The sequence below is a fragment of the Amphiprion ocellaris genome, chromosome 5, assembly GCF_022539595.1.
Source record: "Amphiprion ocellaris isolate individual 3 ecotype Okinawa chromosome 5, ASM2253959v1, whole genome shotgun sequence".
Classification (NCBI taxonomy): domain Eukaryota; kingdom Metazoa; phylum Chordata; class Actinopteri; family Pomacentridae; genus Amphiprion; species Amphiprion ocellaris.
Genome location: NC_072770.1, coordinates 17,102,981 through 17,120,455, shown reverse-complemented (window position 1 = coordinate 17,120,455; position 17,475 = coordinate 17,102,981). Strand labels below are relative to the sequence as shown.

General features: G+C 38.9%; 1 long non-coding RNA gene across 1 annotated transcript; it reads right to left on the bottom strand.

Annotated features, from left to right (window-relative positions):
- Nucleotides 1–3,113: 3,113 nt before the first annotated feature.
- On the bottom strand, nucleotides 3,114–16,287 carry LOC129348875 (uncharacterized). The gene is made up of 6 exons (XR_008601609.1): nucleotides 16,217–16,287; nucleotides 15,215–15,315; nucleotides 11,542–13,368; nucleotides 11,021–11,356; nucleotides 4,550–4,708; nucleotides 3,114–3,625 (listed from the first exon to the last, which is right to left on the bottom strand). It is a non-coding gene; the product is annotated as an uncharacterized LOC129348875 (long non-coding RNA).
- Between the last annotated feature and the right edge of the window lie 1,188 nt (nucleotides 16,288–17,475).

Genomic DNA, 17,475 nt, shown 5'->3' with positions numbered 1-17,475 from the left:
TAGAAGATCAAATTAAACAGAAGAAACAATAAAATGATCAAAAGAGCAAAAACAGATAAAGGCCTGAAAATGTTTTCGAGTCTGAAATGAAAAGATCAAGTTGTTTCTTCAAACATTTCTTCTTTCTATATTCTTGGTTTGATTGTGGACAGATTTACTAAGAACTCATTTCAGAAAACTGATTTCCAGATAAAGTCTACTAGAGGTTGAAGGGATTGATCAAACTAATGTTACTTTCTGATCTCCACAAACTTTACTGTTCAGTGAAGAGGATCAAAGTTTGTTCAGGATTTCTAAAAAACCCACAGTGAACAGAAGAACTCGGATGGTCTAAATGTGAAATCAAGACTCATGGTCACAAGTTTTAAGGCTTCTGTTAACTAGAAAGTTCAAAGTAACAGAGAAGTACTGAGAAACTTCTACGATTTCAGTCCTCAGACTGTCTGAAGGTTCAAACTAACAGAGAACTACTCAAGAACTTTTAGGTTTTCAGTCCTCAGACTGTCGAAAGGTTCAAACTAACAGAGAACTACTCAGGAACTTAGAGGATATCAGTCCTTGGACTGTCTGAAAGTTAAATCTAACAGAGAACTACTGTGGGACTTAGAAAATTTCAGCCCTCAGACTGTGTGAAAGCTCAGGTCCTTAGGACTCGGGAGGTCTGGAGGCTTGGAAAGTCTTGGAACTGAGGGTTCAACCCTCCAGCACAAAGGCTGAAGTCCAACCTCCTGAGAAAAACGGTCGAGACAAGACCTGAATTAAAAAAAAAACTCGAAAACGAAAAAAAATAGATGATAAATGCACAAAAAAAAGAAGAATTAGTATCTGAGCGAGTAGCTCAGGGGATAAGAAGACAGACTACCAACTGGAAGGTCGCAGGTTCAAGACCCACCACCGGCATTTTCTTTCTTTGTCTTTGTCAGGATTTTGAGAAAAATTTAAGAAGGGTCTGGTCTTGAACCAGCGACCTGCAGCTCCATAGGCAAATCCTTAACTCACTGAGCTACAGATCAGATGAAAAGAAATAATTTCGTCGTCCCTTTGGCATCGTAGTTCCCAAAGTGACCACATGGGCAGAGCCAAGGCGGAGTCTGGGTGGAGTCAGGGCGGAGAGTAGGCGGGGAGGTGGGTGGCGGCCTCCCCCCTCTACTCCCCCACCTACCCCCACCACCCACCACACCTTCCCCCGCCCCACGAGTTCTTCGAGTCTCGATGAGTTCCTCGAGTCTCGACAGGTTTTCCCGAGTTTCTTGAGTTTCCACCAGGTCGGAGGCAGAACAAGTTGTCATGAAGAGGTGTTGAAGTCGGCCAGGATGGAGTGACTTTTTACAGCGACTAGAAGGAAGACAACTAGAAAAGCAGGTCTTTAACCACCATCCATAAAATCCATGGAGTCGGCTCCAGAGAAATGAAAGGTCAACTTTTATCAACCTCCATCCAGATGTTCAACTTGATATCTTTGAGATTTTTAGCACCACAAACCTTTAGTATCACACTTTATTATCCTTTATTAGGACTTTCATGGAATCCACCAGCAGATTTAGTTTTTTTTGAGAAACTTTATTCTTGTCATCGTGGGACTGCATTATTTAAAACTGTTCCTTCTATTTGACCTCATGTTTATTAGTTTTAGTGGAGAAAGTTTGAATTGTCAATTACTCTCTTAAAAACTAAATAATAAATTGGATTAGTCGAGGTTTAAATTTCTTACTTTGTCATATTTTAAATATGACAAAAAAGTATAAAAATAAAGCATCTTGAGACAATTTGACCTGTAATTGGCATTATATAAATAAAATTGAATTAAAATTGTATGTATTTTGTAACGTTGGAGTAATTCAGCCATATATGTTAGAAAACACATTTTCTTTGTCCATTAATCTGTTGTTTTCTCCAGTAATTCATTTCTTGTTTTGGTTTATAAAATGTCAAGCCCAAATATATTCAGTTTACTGCAGATTTATATTCATGATGCAGGAATCAGGCAGTTTTCCACTTTTTATCTTAGTTGAGTCAGAAAGATAGTTGATAATGTGTGAATTGTTGCAGCTTGTGAGGCGTAGAAGGTTTTAATCTTTGGGGCCGAGTGTCAAAAAACATTTAGAAACCAACATCAACAAAACACTCAACAAAGGGAAATCCAACTTTTGCATGACAATGTCTAATTAAAGGACATTTATTTCCAACGTACATGTGTGATATTCATCCTCTGGAGCTTTCTCTTCACATCGTCTTCCACCTGGACTGGTTTGGTCGGGAGCATGTGCAACAAACATTTGAAAAACTGCACTTTAACATCAATGAATGACACTGAAGTTTAATCTCTACATAAATGAGACTGAGTCTGGATGTGCTGCTCTGTCATTAACTCCTAAGTTTAGGGAAAGTTCAAACAAAAGAGGACAGTTCAGATAAGACTTGAGAATGAGCTTATTTTGAACAAACATCTCAGACTTTCTGAGCTTCAGCACCTACAGCAAGATATTTTAAACAACAAGCAACTCAAGAGATCCAGAAGTTGGCGAGAGTTAGCTTTAGCTGAGCCAAAGAACATGTGGAACGCTAACCTAGCAAACATTTCAGACTTTCCTCTGTGAATTCTGAGAAATAATTTCCTATTTAATGACAGAGCTACACATCTTAACTCAGTCTCATGAAAACAGACTCTAATTCAGTGTCATCCATCCAAATTAAAGTGCAGTTACCCAAAATGTTTGTTGCATGAGCTCCAACAAAACCTGTCCAGGTAGAAGGCCACTTTGACAAACAGGAAGTGGAAGATTCCAAGCAGATTTATAGAAGGGGGAACCGGACTGTACTAAGTGTGGTCGATCATAGAGGGGTGTTTTGTGGGTTTTTAAGGCTGATAATAATTATTAGTGAGACATTTGGAGTATATTCATTTGGATATTCATTTGCAGTAAATGAAAGCATTTAAAATCTTGGAGTTAAACTTAGAAGAACACAAACTCTAATGGGAAACTTTGTTGATACGTTTTTGTTTTGTTTAGAGATGTCAAGTTAAAGGAGTTTTATTCGTGACGGATAACCAATCAAATCACTCCAGAAGACAGAGCGACCACAGGTAGATTAAGGTTCAGAGCCAAAGTAGCACCATTTTTAAATGTATTTATTACCGTAAATCAGTAAAAAAATAAAATACTGATAATCAGTAAATCAGTCAGCCCACAATTACTACAATTCGACAATGTATGTCTCTTTCCTTTGACTTGTTATTTGTAAAATCTACGATGTATATGATGGCGTTTTTTCATACCAAAGGCTATACTATGATGTTTTCTAAGAGACATACGATGCTACTCTGCTTGTTCTGGCCCTGGGCCGCTGCACTCCTCCTCTGTTGTTTTCTGGATTGTACTCAGCTGCATGCCTTCGTCCACCCGGCCTCCGTTGACTCGTCCCGCCTGCCGTCTCTGGAGCTGAAGCTGGATTGGAACAGACCAAAGTACAGTCCAATCACGATGCCAGCTGCCTCTCAAAAGGCTCCTTCATCTGGCAGGTGGAGGAACTTCTTCTGAGGGGAAGCTGAGCTGGCCCGGCAGAACTTTGGAGATGTGTTCCAGTGGTTGGTGGATGTGTGGGGAGATAGAGAGGGACCTTTGAACTGTTCAGAAAGGAAAACAGGAAACCCATTGGTAGTTTTAGTTTAGGGTGCTACTGCGGTGTGGTTTTGGGTTTTAAGAGGTGAACAGGAAGAGTTTTTTTTCGTATTATCTTTTACTTTGTTCCTGGTTGGAATGCCCATCAATGTCAACATGAAGTTCACTTTTAGTTCTGTTGATTTATTTTTATTTTACTAACACCCATTTGTTTTTAACCCCCTCACATGTTGTGTTGTTGTAAACTTACTCTTTCAAATAAATTCTCGTCTAACCCTCTGGAAACCAGCGTTTGGACTGTTTTTGTGTTGCTCCTCACCTACTGACAGCTGTGGACTAAAGGCTATACTGTGACGTTTTTAGAGCGACATGCTATACTATGATGTTTGTTGGGCGACACGCTATACTATAGGCTTTTTTAATTGACATATTACTGTGACTTTTTTTGTTTTAGTTTTTTTTTTTTTTTAGCAACATATAAGAATTCGAACAGTTTTAAAAGTTACTATACTTTTACTTGTGCAATGAAATTATTATTCTATGGCATTTTTTAGATGACATATTATACTCTGATGTTTTCTTGAATTACATACTATTTTGACAATATACTGCACTATGACATTTTTTGAACCACATATCATACATGACAATTTTAGGCAACATCCTATCATTTTGCGCTTTTTGAACCACATAATAATCTATGTTTTGTTTTTTTTCTTGCCAACATGCTGTACTATGAACTACAGGCCATACTATGTTATTCTCGAGTAAAGCATACTATACTTTGACATTTTCTGAACTACATCCTATACTATGGCGTTATACACAGAGTGCTTTGGTTACATGTTGATTTATAGTCTAGATTTTTTTCTGTTTTGTTTTTTGATGGGATTACCACAGACCTGACTGTGAACACCGTTGACACCCACCTCAGGGAGACGCTGCCTAAGATCTCAAGGCTGCTTGGTCATTTTCTTTCTGGCACGTACTCTTCCAAGATGAGCCTGGAAGTTTAATACTGATGGAATGACACCAGGTCTAAGCCGACAAACTTCCAATTCCTCCTCAACCCATAGTCTCTGGGAAACCTACATGGAATAAGAAAAGTAGACAGAGAAGTAATTAAGTCTGAACACAACATATTAAAAAGAAATCATGCTAATAAATTAAGTACAAAGAACCGAATTCGCCAATATACTGGAGACCAGAGCTATTTAATTTGATAAGTATAACCTTGTTTAGTAACATTTCAATTATTTGAGAGCAGTCCTAAAGAACTGCCTGTAATCCCAATCATAAAATGGGTTTGGAGGAAGAACATAGATGTAATCTGGATATACATGAGTTAGGCTTTATAACTACTATTGGTAGTATTGGTGGTAGTAATAGCAATGTGACTACTAGTAGTGGTAGTACACACTACTGCTGCTGATACTGGCACTGCTACTACAACTTGTAATACTATTACAAATGCTGATACTACTTCTACGACTATTTATACTACTACTGCTGCTTGTACTTTTAGTATTACTACTACTGCTTGTACAAAGACAGAGTTAAGATGTGTAGCTCTGTCATTAAATAGGAAATTATTTCTCAGAATTCACAGAGGAAAGTCTGAAATGTTTGCTAGGGTAGCGTCCCACATGTTCTTTGGCTCAGCTAAAGCTAACTCTCTCCAACTTCTGGATCTCTTGAGTTGCTTGTTGTTAAAATATCTTGCTGTAGGTGCTGAAGCTCAGAAAATCTGAGATGTTTGTTCAAAATAAGCTCATTCTCAAGTCTTATCTGAACTGTCCTCTTTTGTTTTAACTTTCCCTAAACTTAAGAGTTAATGACAGAGCAGCACATCCAGACTCAGTCTCATTGATGTAGAGATTAAACTTCAGTGTCATTCATTGATGTTAAAGTGCAGTTTTTCAAATGTTTGTTGCACATGCTCCCGACCAAACCAGTCCAGGTGGAAGATGATGTGAAGAGAAAGCTCCAGAGGATGAATATCACACATTTACGTTGGAAATAAATGTCCTTTAATTTGACATTGTCATGCAAATGATGTTCAAATCTTTGAGTGTTTTGTTAATGTTTGTTTCTAAATATTTTTTGACACTCGGCCCCAAAGATTAAAACCTTCTACGCCTCACAAGCTGCAACAATTCACACATTATCAACTATCTTTCTGACTAAACTAAGATAAAAAGTGAAAAACTGCCTGATTCCTGCATCATGAATGTAAATCTTTTTGGTTTTTATGACAGTAAACTGAATATATTTGGGCTTGACATTTTATAAACCAAAACAAGAAATGAATTACTGGAGAAAACGACAGATTAATGGACAAAGAAAATGTGTTTTCCAACATATATGGCTGAATTACTCCAACATTACAAGATACATACAATTTTAATTCAATTTTATTTATATAATGCCAATTACAGGTCAAATTGTCTCAAGATGCTTTATTTTTATGTTTTTATGTCATATTTAAAATATGACAAAGTAAGAAATTTAAACCTCTTGACTAATCCAATTTATTATTTAGTTTTTAAGAGACTAATTGACAATTCAAACTTTCTCCACTAAAACTAATAAACATGAGGTCAAATAGAAGGAAGAGTTTTAAATACTGCATTCCCACAATGACAAGAATAAAGTTTGTCAACAAAAACTAAATCTGCTGGTGGATTCCATGAAAGTCCTAATAAAGGATAATAAAGTGTGATACTAAAGGTTTGTGGTGCTAAAAATGTCAAAGTAAAGATATCAAGTTGAACATCTGGATGGAGGCTGATAAAAGTTGACCTCCCTTCATTTCTGTGGAGCGACTCCATGGATTTTATGGATGGTGGTTAAAGACCTGCTCTTCTAGTGGTCTTCCTTCTAGTCACTGTAAAAAGTCACTCCATCCTGGCCGACTTCAGCACCTCTTCATGACAACTTGTTCTGCCTCTGACCTCGTGGAAACTCAAGAAACTCGGGAAAAGGAGGTGGGGGGGGGGGGGGTAGAGGGGTGAGGCCGCCACCCACCTCCCCCGCCTACTCTAATAAAACGTGTCCAGGGGATTGAGGGAGTTTATTGAAGTCTTCTTGGGCTCACATGGCAAATCATTTAAAATACAAACTTGATATTCAGTCTAAGGAAACTGCAGAGTGGCAGAAGAACCAACAATATCTCCTGTTTTCTCCTTTAATGAGTCGATTCTTCTTGTGCTTTCAGACCAAAGAACTATAGACTCTTCACAAGCTGCTCAAACTCTTTGTACAGGACCTCACCACACGGGTCAAGAAGGTTTCCGTCTCATTTCTACTCTGAAGCTCACCTTCTCCTGCTCAAACTGCTGACAAATGTTTCTGCTGCTCTAAAGTCTGCTCTCCAGAACTTCCTAAAAACTCTCAAAGTCTCTTCTGCTGCACGTTGCTTTGTAGAACTGTTGCAGAAAACCTCACTAAACCACATGGAGGGGCCTCAAGATAGTCGTCCAAATGAAACCGTACAAAAACCAAACTAGCACAACCCAAACGCTAAAGTCTCCTGCAGCCTACCAGAGAACCTCTGAGAACAGAGAATCAGGACAGGAACTCTTACCTTCTGGACAACCAACGTTGCATCACAAACAAGAATACAGAATGTGTCTGACCAAAAACCTCTAAAGACTCACTACAGCCAAGATAAAGACACAACTCAGCTGCACCAAACCCACTCACTGCACACGTTAGCACCATGTGCTAACTGTGGCTAAAGAACCACATTTACCAAGACAACTATCGAGTACAAAGCCCTAAAACACACCAAGAAACACATTAAAGATGATTTCACTGCTGGAAGCTGCAAGCCAACGCCTAAAGAACAAACTAAAGCATTGGAGCCAAACCTGGTTCAGTGGTTAAGAGAAGCAGAGGAAATGTTTCACTGCAGCCAAATAAAGCAGGAAGACACTGAGCTGCTCAGGTGTTCCTGATAATACCAAGCAGCCACCTGGACAGCCAATAGGAACACAGCTTACTGGAAGTCCAGAGGGCTGGCTTAGTCAAGGAAATTTAGTTTAAAGTTGAAGCAGAAAGTTAACAAAGAAAGTTGAAAACCACCTTCTGATATCTGAAATCTATGAGTTTTCACACAAAGAACGCCTGAACATGTCAAACTGGTTCCATAGTAGAACCATCATTGTAAAAACGTCATAGTATGGTGTGTTGCTCAAAAAACATTAGGACCCGGCTGTCTCGAGGGTCGCCGAGGAGCAACACAAAAACAGGACAAACGCTGGTTTCTAGGAGGTTAGGAGGGTATTTATTTGAAAGAGTAAGTTTACAACAACACAACATGTGGGCAGAAAAATCACAAAGTCTGTCTTTAGTTCAGCTGAAAACACTAGTTTTTGTCTTTTTTATTGACCAAACTTTTCAGGAAGTAGATGAAGAATAATTAAAGCTCTCATGTAGAAGTCCAACTTATTTTGGATCCTTGTGGAGAGTTTAATCTTAGAGTTTGTACAGCTGTTGAGTTTTTAGAGTCACATGGATTGATTTGACATTTAATAACCGAGTCCTGAAATAAAATTACAGTTGTGGATTTCTGTCATTTAGTCTGGACTAAACAAATGACAGCAGCATAAATCTCAAACATCGTTATGAGGAGTCTGGATTGAGGTTTCTCACTTGATAATGATCAAAACATGAAATTTAGGTTGGTTTAAAGGAATATTCCACCTTAAATCTTTGAATGTTTACCTAAAAGGTTGGTTTCAGGAAGTATTCCACCTACAAGGTCCTCAAACATCCACCTTAAAGGAACATTCCACCAAAAATCCTTGGACATGCACCTAAAATGTTGGTTTAACCGAGTATTCCATCCAAAATCCTCAGAGACCTGAGGGGCTGGTTAAAAGGAATAATCCACCTAAAACCTCAAATATAGACCCGAAAGGGTGGTTTAGAAAAAATCCTTCAATGTAGACCAAAAAAGTTAGTATGGAGGAATATTCCACCTGAAATGTAGACCTGAGAAGTTGATTCGGAAGAATTTACCATCCTAAACATCCTTAAATGTAGACTAAAAGACGGTTTGGAAGAAAATTCCACCTAAAATCCTCCAATGTAGACCTAAAAGGTGAGTTTAATGGTATATTCCACCTAAAATTCACTATTTTTTTTTTCAATTCAATTTTATTTATATAGCGCCAATTACAGTCAAATTGTCTCGAGACGCTTTACAGAACTCATATGCCTGACTCCCAGAGCAAGCCAAAAGGCGACAGTGGCAAGGAAAACACCCTTTTAACAGGGAAAAAAACCTCGAGCAGAACCCGGCTCTAATGTGGGGGGACCCATCTGCCTGCTGGCCGGGCGGGTTGAGAGGGACAGAAGAGGTAGAGATAGAGGGGTAGAGGTAGAGATAGAGGGATACAGATAGAGGGGTAGAGATAGAGAGGTGGGGGGGTGGGACACAAGGACCATAAAACACAGCCACACATCTGAAGCATCCAGCATCCAGCTCTGGGACCAGGGACACTCGGAGAAAGGACACAGAAAGAAACAGAGTGAATGTAATGCAATAATGGTATATATAGTAAATACATAGGTAGTTAGAGAAGGGCTCAGTGCATCCAGAGAGGTTCCCCAGCAGCCTAGGCCTATAGCAGCATAACTAGGGGCAAACTAAAGGGACGTCAAGAGGGGAAGTCAGTTGTGCAAATGAAAACACCAGCTCACCCCGTCAGGGTCACCCAGTCAGCCCTAACTATAAGCTTTGTCGAAAAGGAAGGTTTTAAGCCTGGTCTTAAAAATAGAGAGGGTGTCCGCCTCCCGAACCCAAACTGGGAGCTGGTTCCACAGGAGAGGTGCCTGATAACTGAAGGCTCTGCCTCCCATTCTACTTTTAGAGATTCTAGGAACAACAAGTAAGCCTGCAGTCTGAGAGCGAAGAGTTCTGCTAGGATAATATGGTACTATCAGGTCTTTAAGATATGACGGAGATTGGTTGTTAAGAGCTTTATATGTCAGAAGAAGGATTTTGAATTCTATTCTAGATTTAACAGGGAGCCAATGAAGAGAAACCAATATAGGAGAAATATGATCTCTCTTGCTAACTCCCGTCAGTACTCTGGCTGCAGCGTTTTGGATCAGCTGTAGATGTTTCAGAGAGCTATTGGGACAACCTGATAATAAGGAATTACAGTAGTCAAGCCTAGAAGTAACAAATGCATGGACTAGTTTTTCTGCATCACTCTGAGACAGGATGTTCCTGATTTTCACAATATTTCTCAGGTGGAAAAAGGAAGTCCTACAGATTTGTTTTATGTGCGAGTTAAAGGACATGTCCTGGTCAAAGATAACACCGAGGTTCCTCACAGTAGTACTGGAGGCCAATGTAATGCCATCCAGAGTAACTATATGCTTTGAAAGCAATTCTCTAAGATGTTTGGGGCCAAATACAATGACTTCAGTCTTGTCTGAATTTAGTAGTAAGAAATTATAGGTCATCCAGGTCTTTATGTCCTTAAGACAATCTTGCAGTCTAGCTAGCTGATTAGTTTCATTTGGCTTCATAGATAAATACAATTGAGTGTCGTCAGCATAACAATGGAAATTAATACAGTGCTTCCTAATAATGTTGCCTAAGGGAAGCATGTATAATGTGAACAGTATTGGTCCTAAGACAGAACCCTGAGGAACTCCATGATTAACCCTAGTATGCTCAGAAGAGTCATTGTTGACATGCACAAACTGGAACCTGTCTGATAGGTAGGATTTAAACCAGTCCAGTGCTGTCCCTTTAATGCTGTATTTATTAATTAATAAATACAATTAATAAATTAATTAAATTAATACTGTAGACCTTGGAGGTTGGTGTGATGGTATATTCCACCCAACATCCTTTAACATAAACTTAAAAAGTTCGTTCAAAGGAATATTCCACCTAAAATCCTTCAATGTAGACCAAAAAATCTTGGTGTAAAGGAGTATTCCACCTTAAATGTAGACCTAAAGGATGGTTTGGAGTAATATTCTACTCTAAAATCTTCCAATGTAGACCTGAAAGGTTTATCTGATGGTAAATTCTACCCAACATCCTGGAACATTTACCTAAAAGGTTGGTTTAATGGTATATTCCCAGAAGAATCCTTGAACATCAGGCTTAATGGTATATTCCACCCAAAATACTTGTACATATACCAAGAAGTCAGTGTAAAGGAAATGTAGACCTAAAAGGATTGTTTAAAGGAATGTTTCAATGATTATTTTCATTATTTAATAATCTGTTATCAGTCAGAACCCTGGCAAACTTATTTTTATCAGTTTTTTAGTGGAAGTCATAAATAAAGGAGCTCTTGGTTTTTCCCGGCGTTACTGAGTCAAAAGCTACTGTTTCAACACAGACACGTTCACATGCATCCACAAACCTCTCAGCACTCAAACACCCACAGACAGGCAGCCGGCTGGACCGAGGCTCGGCGGCGTCCTCAGACCCACGAGTCGGGGAGTCGGTGAACTTGTTGGTCCAGTTTGAAGGCCTCCGTGTGGTCCAGTAGAAGTCCACGTAGTCGGTGTTGGCTTTTGAACCGCAGCGACTGGCCACCATCGGGTGGACCGGCTCGTCCTCGTAGGGCTCCTCCTGTAGCCTTGAGGGAACCACAGGAACATTCAGTAGCTGTTGGAGTTCTTCCTGTCAGGCTCGTGGTAGAACGGCTCTGAAGAATCTTGTACTTGTCTTATCTGGAACAATTTAACAGCCTAAACTGTTAACAGCGGTGTAAAGAAGCAAACACACAGGCATAGATTAGGACTCAGCTGGCATGGATGTTTGATGGTCTTCCTCTCTAGCGCCAGATGATTCATCCATGAATTCAGCAGCTACAGACTGAAATGAAGCTCATGCTGCCGTTATTGAATTCCTGTTCCAGATCAAATGTTCAGAGCTCACCTTGAATGCATGCTGTCTGCTGTCTGATAGTTTTTCTCATTGTAGTCTTCAATAAAGTCTTTTTCCTCATGTCAGGATGTGGTGAGACTCTTTCTCAGTCTCTGCAGACGTCCCTCATTGTGCATCTCCAGAGAAGAAACAGAAAAACTGGTCACTGCTTCAGCATCAAACGCTCTCCAGCATTGAGAGTGTTTTAGGAATTCATTCATTGTGTTGTGAACTTTGAAGGAGCGGAAACTTTACAGCTGCCAAAGATATGAGCTCCAATTCTGTATGTTTTAGGAAATCAAGTTCATCAAATGAACACTTGATTATTGCTGATAACGCTTATTAAATTACTGAAGAAATCCAACATAAAAACCTGTAAACTCTCAGGCAGCTTTTGTTAAAGTTTGTCTATAATTCTATCATCATGTTCTGGAACCAGGACTCTACAGAAGTTCCTTCAATCAGATACTTGTGTGTTTCTATTTAAGGCTTCAGGTTTGAATGTACAGCAGAGGATTAGAAAGGAGTGATTTTAATGTTTAAATCAGTCTAGTAAATGTTTGGCGTGAAAATTATTAAAATTTTGATTTAGATAGATTTGTGTCAAATAATGTTGTAGAGTCTCACTTAAATATATCCAAATGACTGCAGTGTATTTACATTTTATAGAATATTTGATTTCTTAATCTCAATACTGCAGGGTCTGACCCTGAATATTATAATAATGATGTCAATTTAAATAATATTTTAGTGCAGAGTCATAAACTTTAATCAGCTAAACTTGCATAATAAATATCAATGTACAATCTTAACCTGAACATTCATATTATTGAGGTAAATTTACATAAATCATGATATTCTAGAGTCTTAACTGGAATATTTCTAACATTAATCTTTTTGTATTGTGCTGATAAACAACAATAACCCCACTTTCAGATATTTGTTGTCTGTGATTGAGACTAAATTCCTCCATATTCTGGAACTGGACTGCATTTCCCAAAATAAAAACATAGACAGAATTTAACACTCATATATCCATGGCAACGCAAAAGTTTCTGCTTCTTACCAAAGTTCACAACACAAGTAAAGATTTTAATGTAAAACTTCAGAGATGACTGCTAACCATAAGTATTCTGATCAATACTTCATGATCAATATCAGCACAGATGTTACAATTCCAGCTGTTGCATTAGACTGCAGTTATTCACAGAGAAATTAAAACATCACATTCCTCATAAAAACTAGATGGGACTTTTATTCAATAAAGTGTTGGTGAATAAACAGTGTAAAAAGTACAAAGCAGCTCCATTAAATCAGGAGATGTGAGACTTCCACAGCATGGATCACCATCTGCTGTGTTGATTCATAGCTGAATGTCAGAATGAACCGAGATAGAAAAGCTGCTTTGAGCTGCAACATTACGGTCTGACAATCCAACACCATCACAGTTTTCATCTGGTTGTTTTGCTTCAACATGCTGTGAAGTTCAGTTTTTACCTGAATCAATACAGAGATTCTATTTCCAGCCAAGACTGAAATAAAAATTAGAATGTTATGAGGTTATTAATGCAACTAAATCCTTTCAGATGGAAGGATTTACTTCTAAGTTCTAATTCAAGTTTCAGTTGGAGCACATTGCATTCACAAAGAAAAATAGCGAAACCTTCATAGCAACATTTAATAAACCTAAAGCTTCCCTGTTAGCACATTGGTGGAATTTGTTACTGAGCATCTGAACCTTAAATCCAGTGAGAAGACCATCTTCAGTCGAGGCCAGTCAGAGATCTTCAAGACCTTCCATCGGCTGGACCAGATGTGGCATCATCTCCCTCTGAACATCTGGATGACAGGAGAAAAGACAGAACTCAAACACAGATCACAGAAATACAATTTATTCACTTTCATCATTTTATAAAAGTAGCATGAACTTTTTTAAAACTTGACAGCATCAGTAATGAAAGTAAATGTTTTTATCTTGTGTTGAAGCTAAATTTAAAGTCAATTTTAATGAAAGTTTATCCTGAGAGGAGTGAGAAGGGAGCTTTTCTTTCCTTTTTAGAATATTCCCTCAAAATATTCTGTTTATTTTTGGCTTTAGAAGCATTTTTCTTTATTTATTTTTAGATACCTCAGACTGATACACTTTGCTGGTTTGCAGATAATTTCATGTACAATGACAATAAAGATCTTCTATTATAACATATTTTGCTAAAACAAGAACTGCAAACCTTCTCAACAATCTCTCAGGCTGCAAAATTCCAACTGCGACCAAGAATTATCTGATGTACTTCTTATAATCTTTACTGAACCAGCCCTGGAATTAATAAAAATCTGTATATGGATATGATTTTCTCTGATGGGACCACTATGGAAGCCGTAGTAACAATTAACTATCCTTTGAAGGGAAAGATTAGGTCTCCTTCAGGTGGATAAAAAAAATGTTCTCCCTTAAAAAACAAAAAAATGCATCCAATAAAGTAAATCTCTTCTGCTCTGCATACATACTACACTTTTGTATAACTCTGGATGTCAGAGTAAAGGCAGACAGATCCACCAATCAGCCACAACATTCTGACCACTGACAGCTGAAGAGAACAACATCCATCATCTTGTTCTAATGCAACATTCTGCTGGGAAACCCTGACATTCATGTGGATGTTTGACATGTACCACCACCTAAACACTGCAGGACAAACAACCCCCTAGTCTCCATGGCAACAGCAGTCCTTGATGCCAGCTGCCACCCTCAGCAGGACAAAATAAAACTGCTACTACAGGAGTGGTCCGAGGAACACGACAGAGTTAAGCTGTTCACCTGGGTTCCACACTCCCCACATCCAGATCTGATTGAGCATCTGTGGGATGGTCCAGGATCAGCCTGGTCTAGGTAGGACCCACCCTGCAACCCACAGGATCCACAGGATCCACAGGACATCCCCAGAGGTTCTGATGAACCACTGGGTCAGAGGAGTTTTAGCAGCATAAAGGGACCAACACAGTATTAGTCAGGTGGTCAGAATGTTATACTGTTATATTGTCATGCTGATTATATGATCAGTAAATGCTACCATCAATTATAACGTCCACATTGATCAGGAAAAAAAACAAACTATCAGTTCATTCAGAAACTGTGGGGTTAAACCTAAAAACACAGACCTCAACAGCAGTTTGTTTCAAAGCAGAACACCAGCTGGTTTTCATTAAAGAAGCTTTCAAAGCAACAATTAAATGACAGTTTTGTTCTCATCAAGTTCAGAGTCAGCCAAAATAATGCACACACATCAGGAAAAGAAAAACTTTTATAAATATTTCATTTGTATAAGTACTTCTATACATATAGATACCTCTTTCTAAGTTTGATCAAATCACGATAACTCTGTGTCCTGTTATATGATGTTTTCCCAACAGATGGCATTACCCTCATGAATGGAGCATCAACAAGTGACGTCTACAACACAACAGAAATGTCTGGAAGCCAGTGGCCACCACTTTGAGCACCTCTTGTAATTGTAGAGGCCAAAGATAACTTTTATTAATCTCGTGATGTCTGAATAAATTTGGTATTGAAATATTTATGCAAGTTTTTCTTTTCCTGATGTGTGTAAACATTATTTTGACTGACTCTGTATAATGGGTTTCTGACAGGTCACCAGACAACATCTTTTTATAATAATGACAAACATACCTGCATTCTACAGGAGTGATTTTCCTCATGTGCAGGTAAAGATGTGTGAGGAGCTTAGAGATGACAGGAGCAGGAGTCATCCTCACTAATTCAGCTTCCACCTAGAAACAGAAAGACCACAAACAAACACACTGATATACTCTCAAACGTTCAACCTCACAGCCTCAAAATATCTGTTTAGGAAGTGTTGTGTTTCTAAATTCTGCTGAAAGCATTGACAGACATTCTCTTACAAGGTTGTGTAAAAAGCAGCCTGTCCTCTGAGCTAATGAGAAATTTTCCTGAACAAAGTTTCTATGTGTAAATCAGCTCAACAGAAACTAAAGCCTCAGTCAGAGATAACAGGTATCGCAAATTATAAAGAACTTTCTTTGTTAACTCAGACTTTCTGTTTCAACCTCACAAAAAAAGGGGAGTTTAACTCATCAGGTGACTGAAAATGAACGGCTTGTGCAGTTCTAGATCCAAAAGTAGGATGTTTCAACTCATGTTTTACTACAAATACATACAGTAATAAATAAATACAATGGCTGGTTGTTAGTTTATTCATTATTAATGTCATTTTATATTCTGAATTGAACTTGAGCAGTGGAAGAGAGAAGGAATTTAATGAAATTATGGAGATTCAGAGAGGTAATGTTGCGCAATGTTAAGTTAAGCACGGTTTAATTCAAACCAGCTGAATGTTAAACTTCAGTGCAGCTTAACAGGTTTCAGTTAACCTTAAAGTAAAATAACTTTTTTAAAAGCTAAAATACACAGCAGAGAAATACAGGTTGAGAAGGTCATTCTAAAAATGACGGACAGATGCGGCAGCAACAAACAGGTGTTCAGCGGTAAGTTAGCCACCTGTGTTAATTAGCCCGCTAGCTAACTTAGCCGCTTAGCTAGCTAACGCGTCCGGACCAACTGCTCAAACACGACAAAACACAACTCTTCACAAGTCGCTGACTTAACGTACAACAAAACAACGCTACTGGTTAGAAGTATTTATCTTCTTACCGTGTTTTACTCCAAAAACAAGGTCAACAGCAGCCAGAAATGCTACCAGACGTGCCGACCACAGACATACCTAGACTAGATACGCTAGCGTGCTGTCTTCTATATTATCTATGGTCTGACCAATCACTGCTCTCTGGCTCCGCCCTCTGAGAATCTTGTTGTCGTTTGGCTCCACACTTGCTGATGACCACTTCCGGTCTCAGAAAATGAAAAAACGGTTCTTTTTCCGTTTGTCTCTTACTGATTTTACTTTCTCGTTATTCTAAATATAAAACGAAAATCAAAGCTTTTTTTTTTTTTTTTAAATCGTATATCACTTTTGATCATGAAAAGGAAAAACGCCTTGTATTTCAATTTTAATTTTTGTATTTTAAAACGAAAATCAAATAACCACTCGTTTTTTGTTTTTCAACACCCGTTTCAGAACGGAAAATCCAATTACCAGATCCGTACACGGACCCACCACAAACCTGGTCGCGCCAAACTATTTTACATCTGGCGCGAAGCTCTCCAGCAAACTACAGCATCGGATGAAGAGTTCAGCCACTCGTCTGGCCCGGATTCTGCCACTGCCGCGGATGAAGCCGATCTTATCGAAGGAATTGATCATTCCAGTGACATGTAAGTCTGTATTCATGAGAAGTTGTTTGTTTTGAGTTGGAGAAAAGTAAAGAAAGTATAATATACATGGAACGCCGCCGAAAGCATTCCGCGCAAAATACGCATCATTTTTACAAGTCATGTGCTGCGCACAGCTAACGTACCACGTAACTTTTTCTGTGTGCAGCATTTTTACAATGTTGGGAAGGAGGAGGAGGAGGAAGAGGAGAGAATGGAGGTCTCCTGCTGTCCTGGTACCCCAGCGAGAGGTAGAGGGACAGACCGTCCTCCAGCCAGGAGACGCTGCAGCAGCCGCTCCACCAGCGAGCGCTCCGGGCCAGAGGCGCTCCCTACAGCTGGCTGGAAAACTGAGAAGGAACCTGACAGCTTACCTTCTCTGCCACATTTCCTGCCGAAAAGGAGGCCAGGTGTCCAGCCGCCTCTGTCAGAATATGTGGACAGCCCTTCTCCATCAGACCTGTCCAAGTACTTGGACCAGGAGACCATCAAAATACTGTTTCTGATTCAACTCAGTAAAAACGATTTTCTTTTATTTTCAAATGCACTTTTTATGGTCTGACCATGGTTTTGTACATAAAATATGTGTGTTCATAAGTATCTGGCACACTTAGAAATTTGATTGCACTATTGTAAATAAT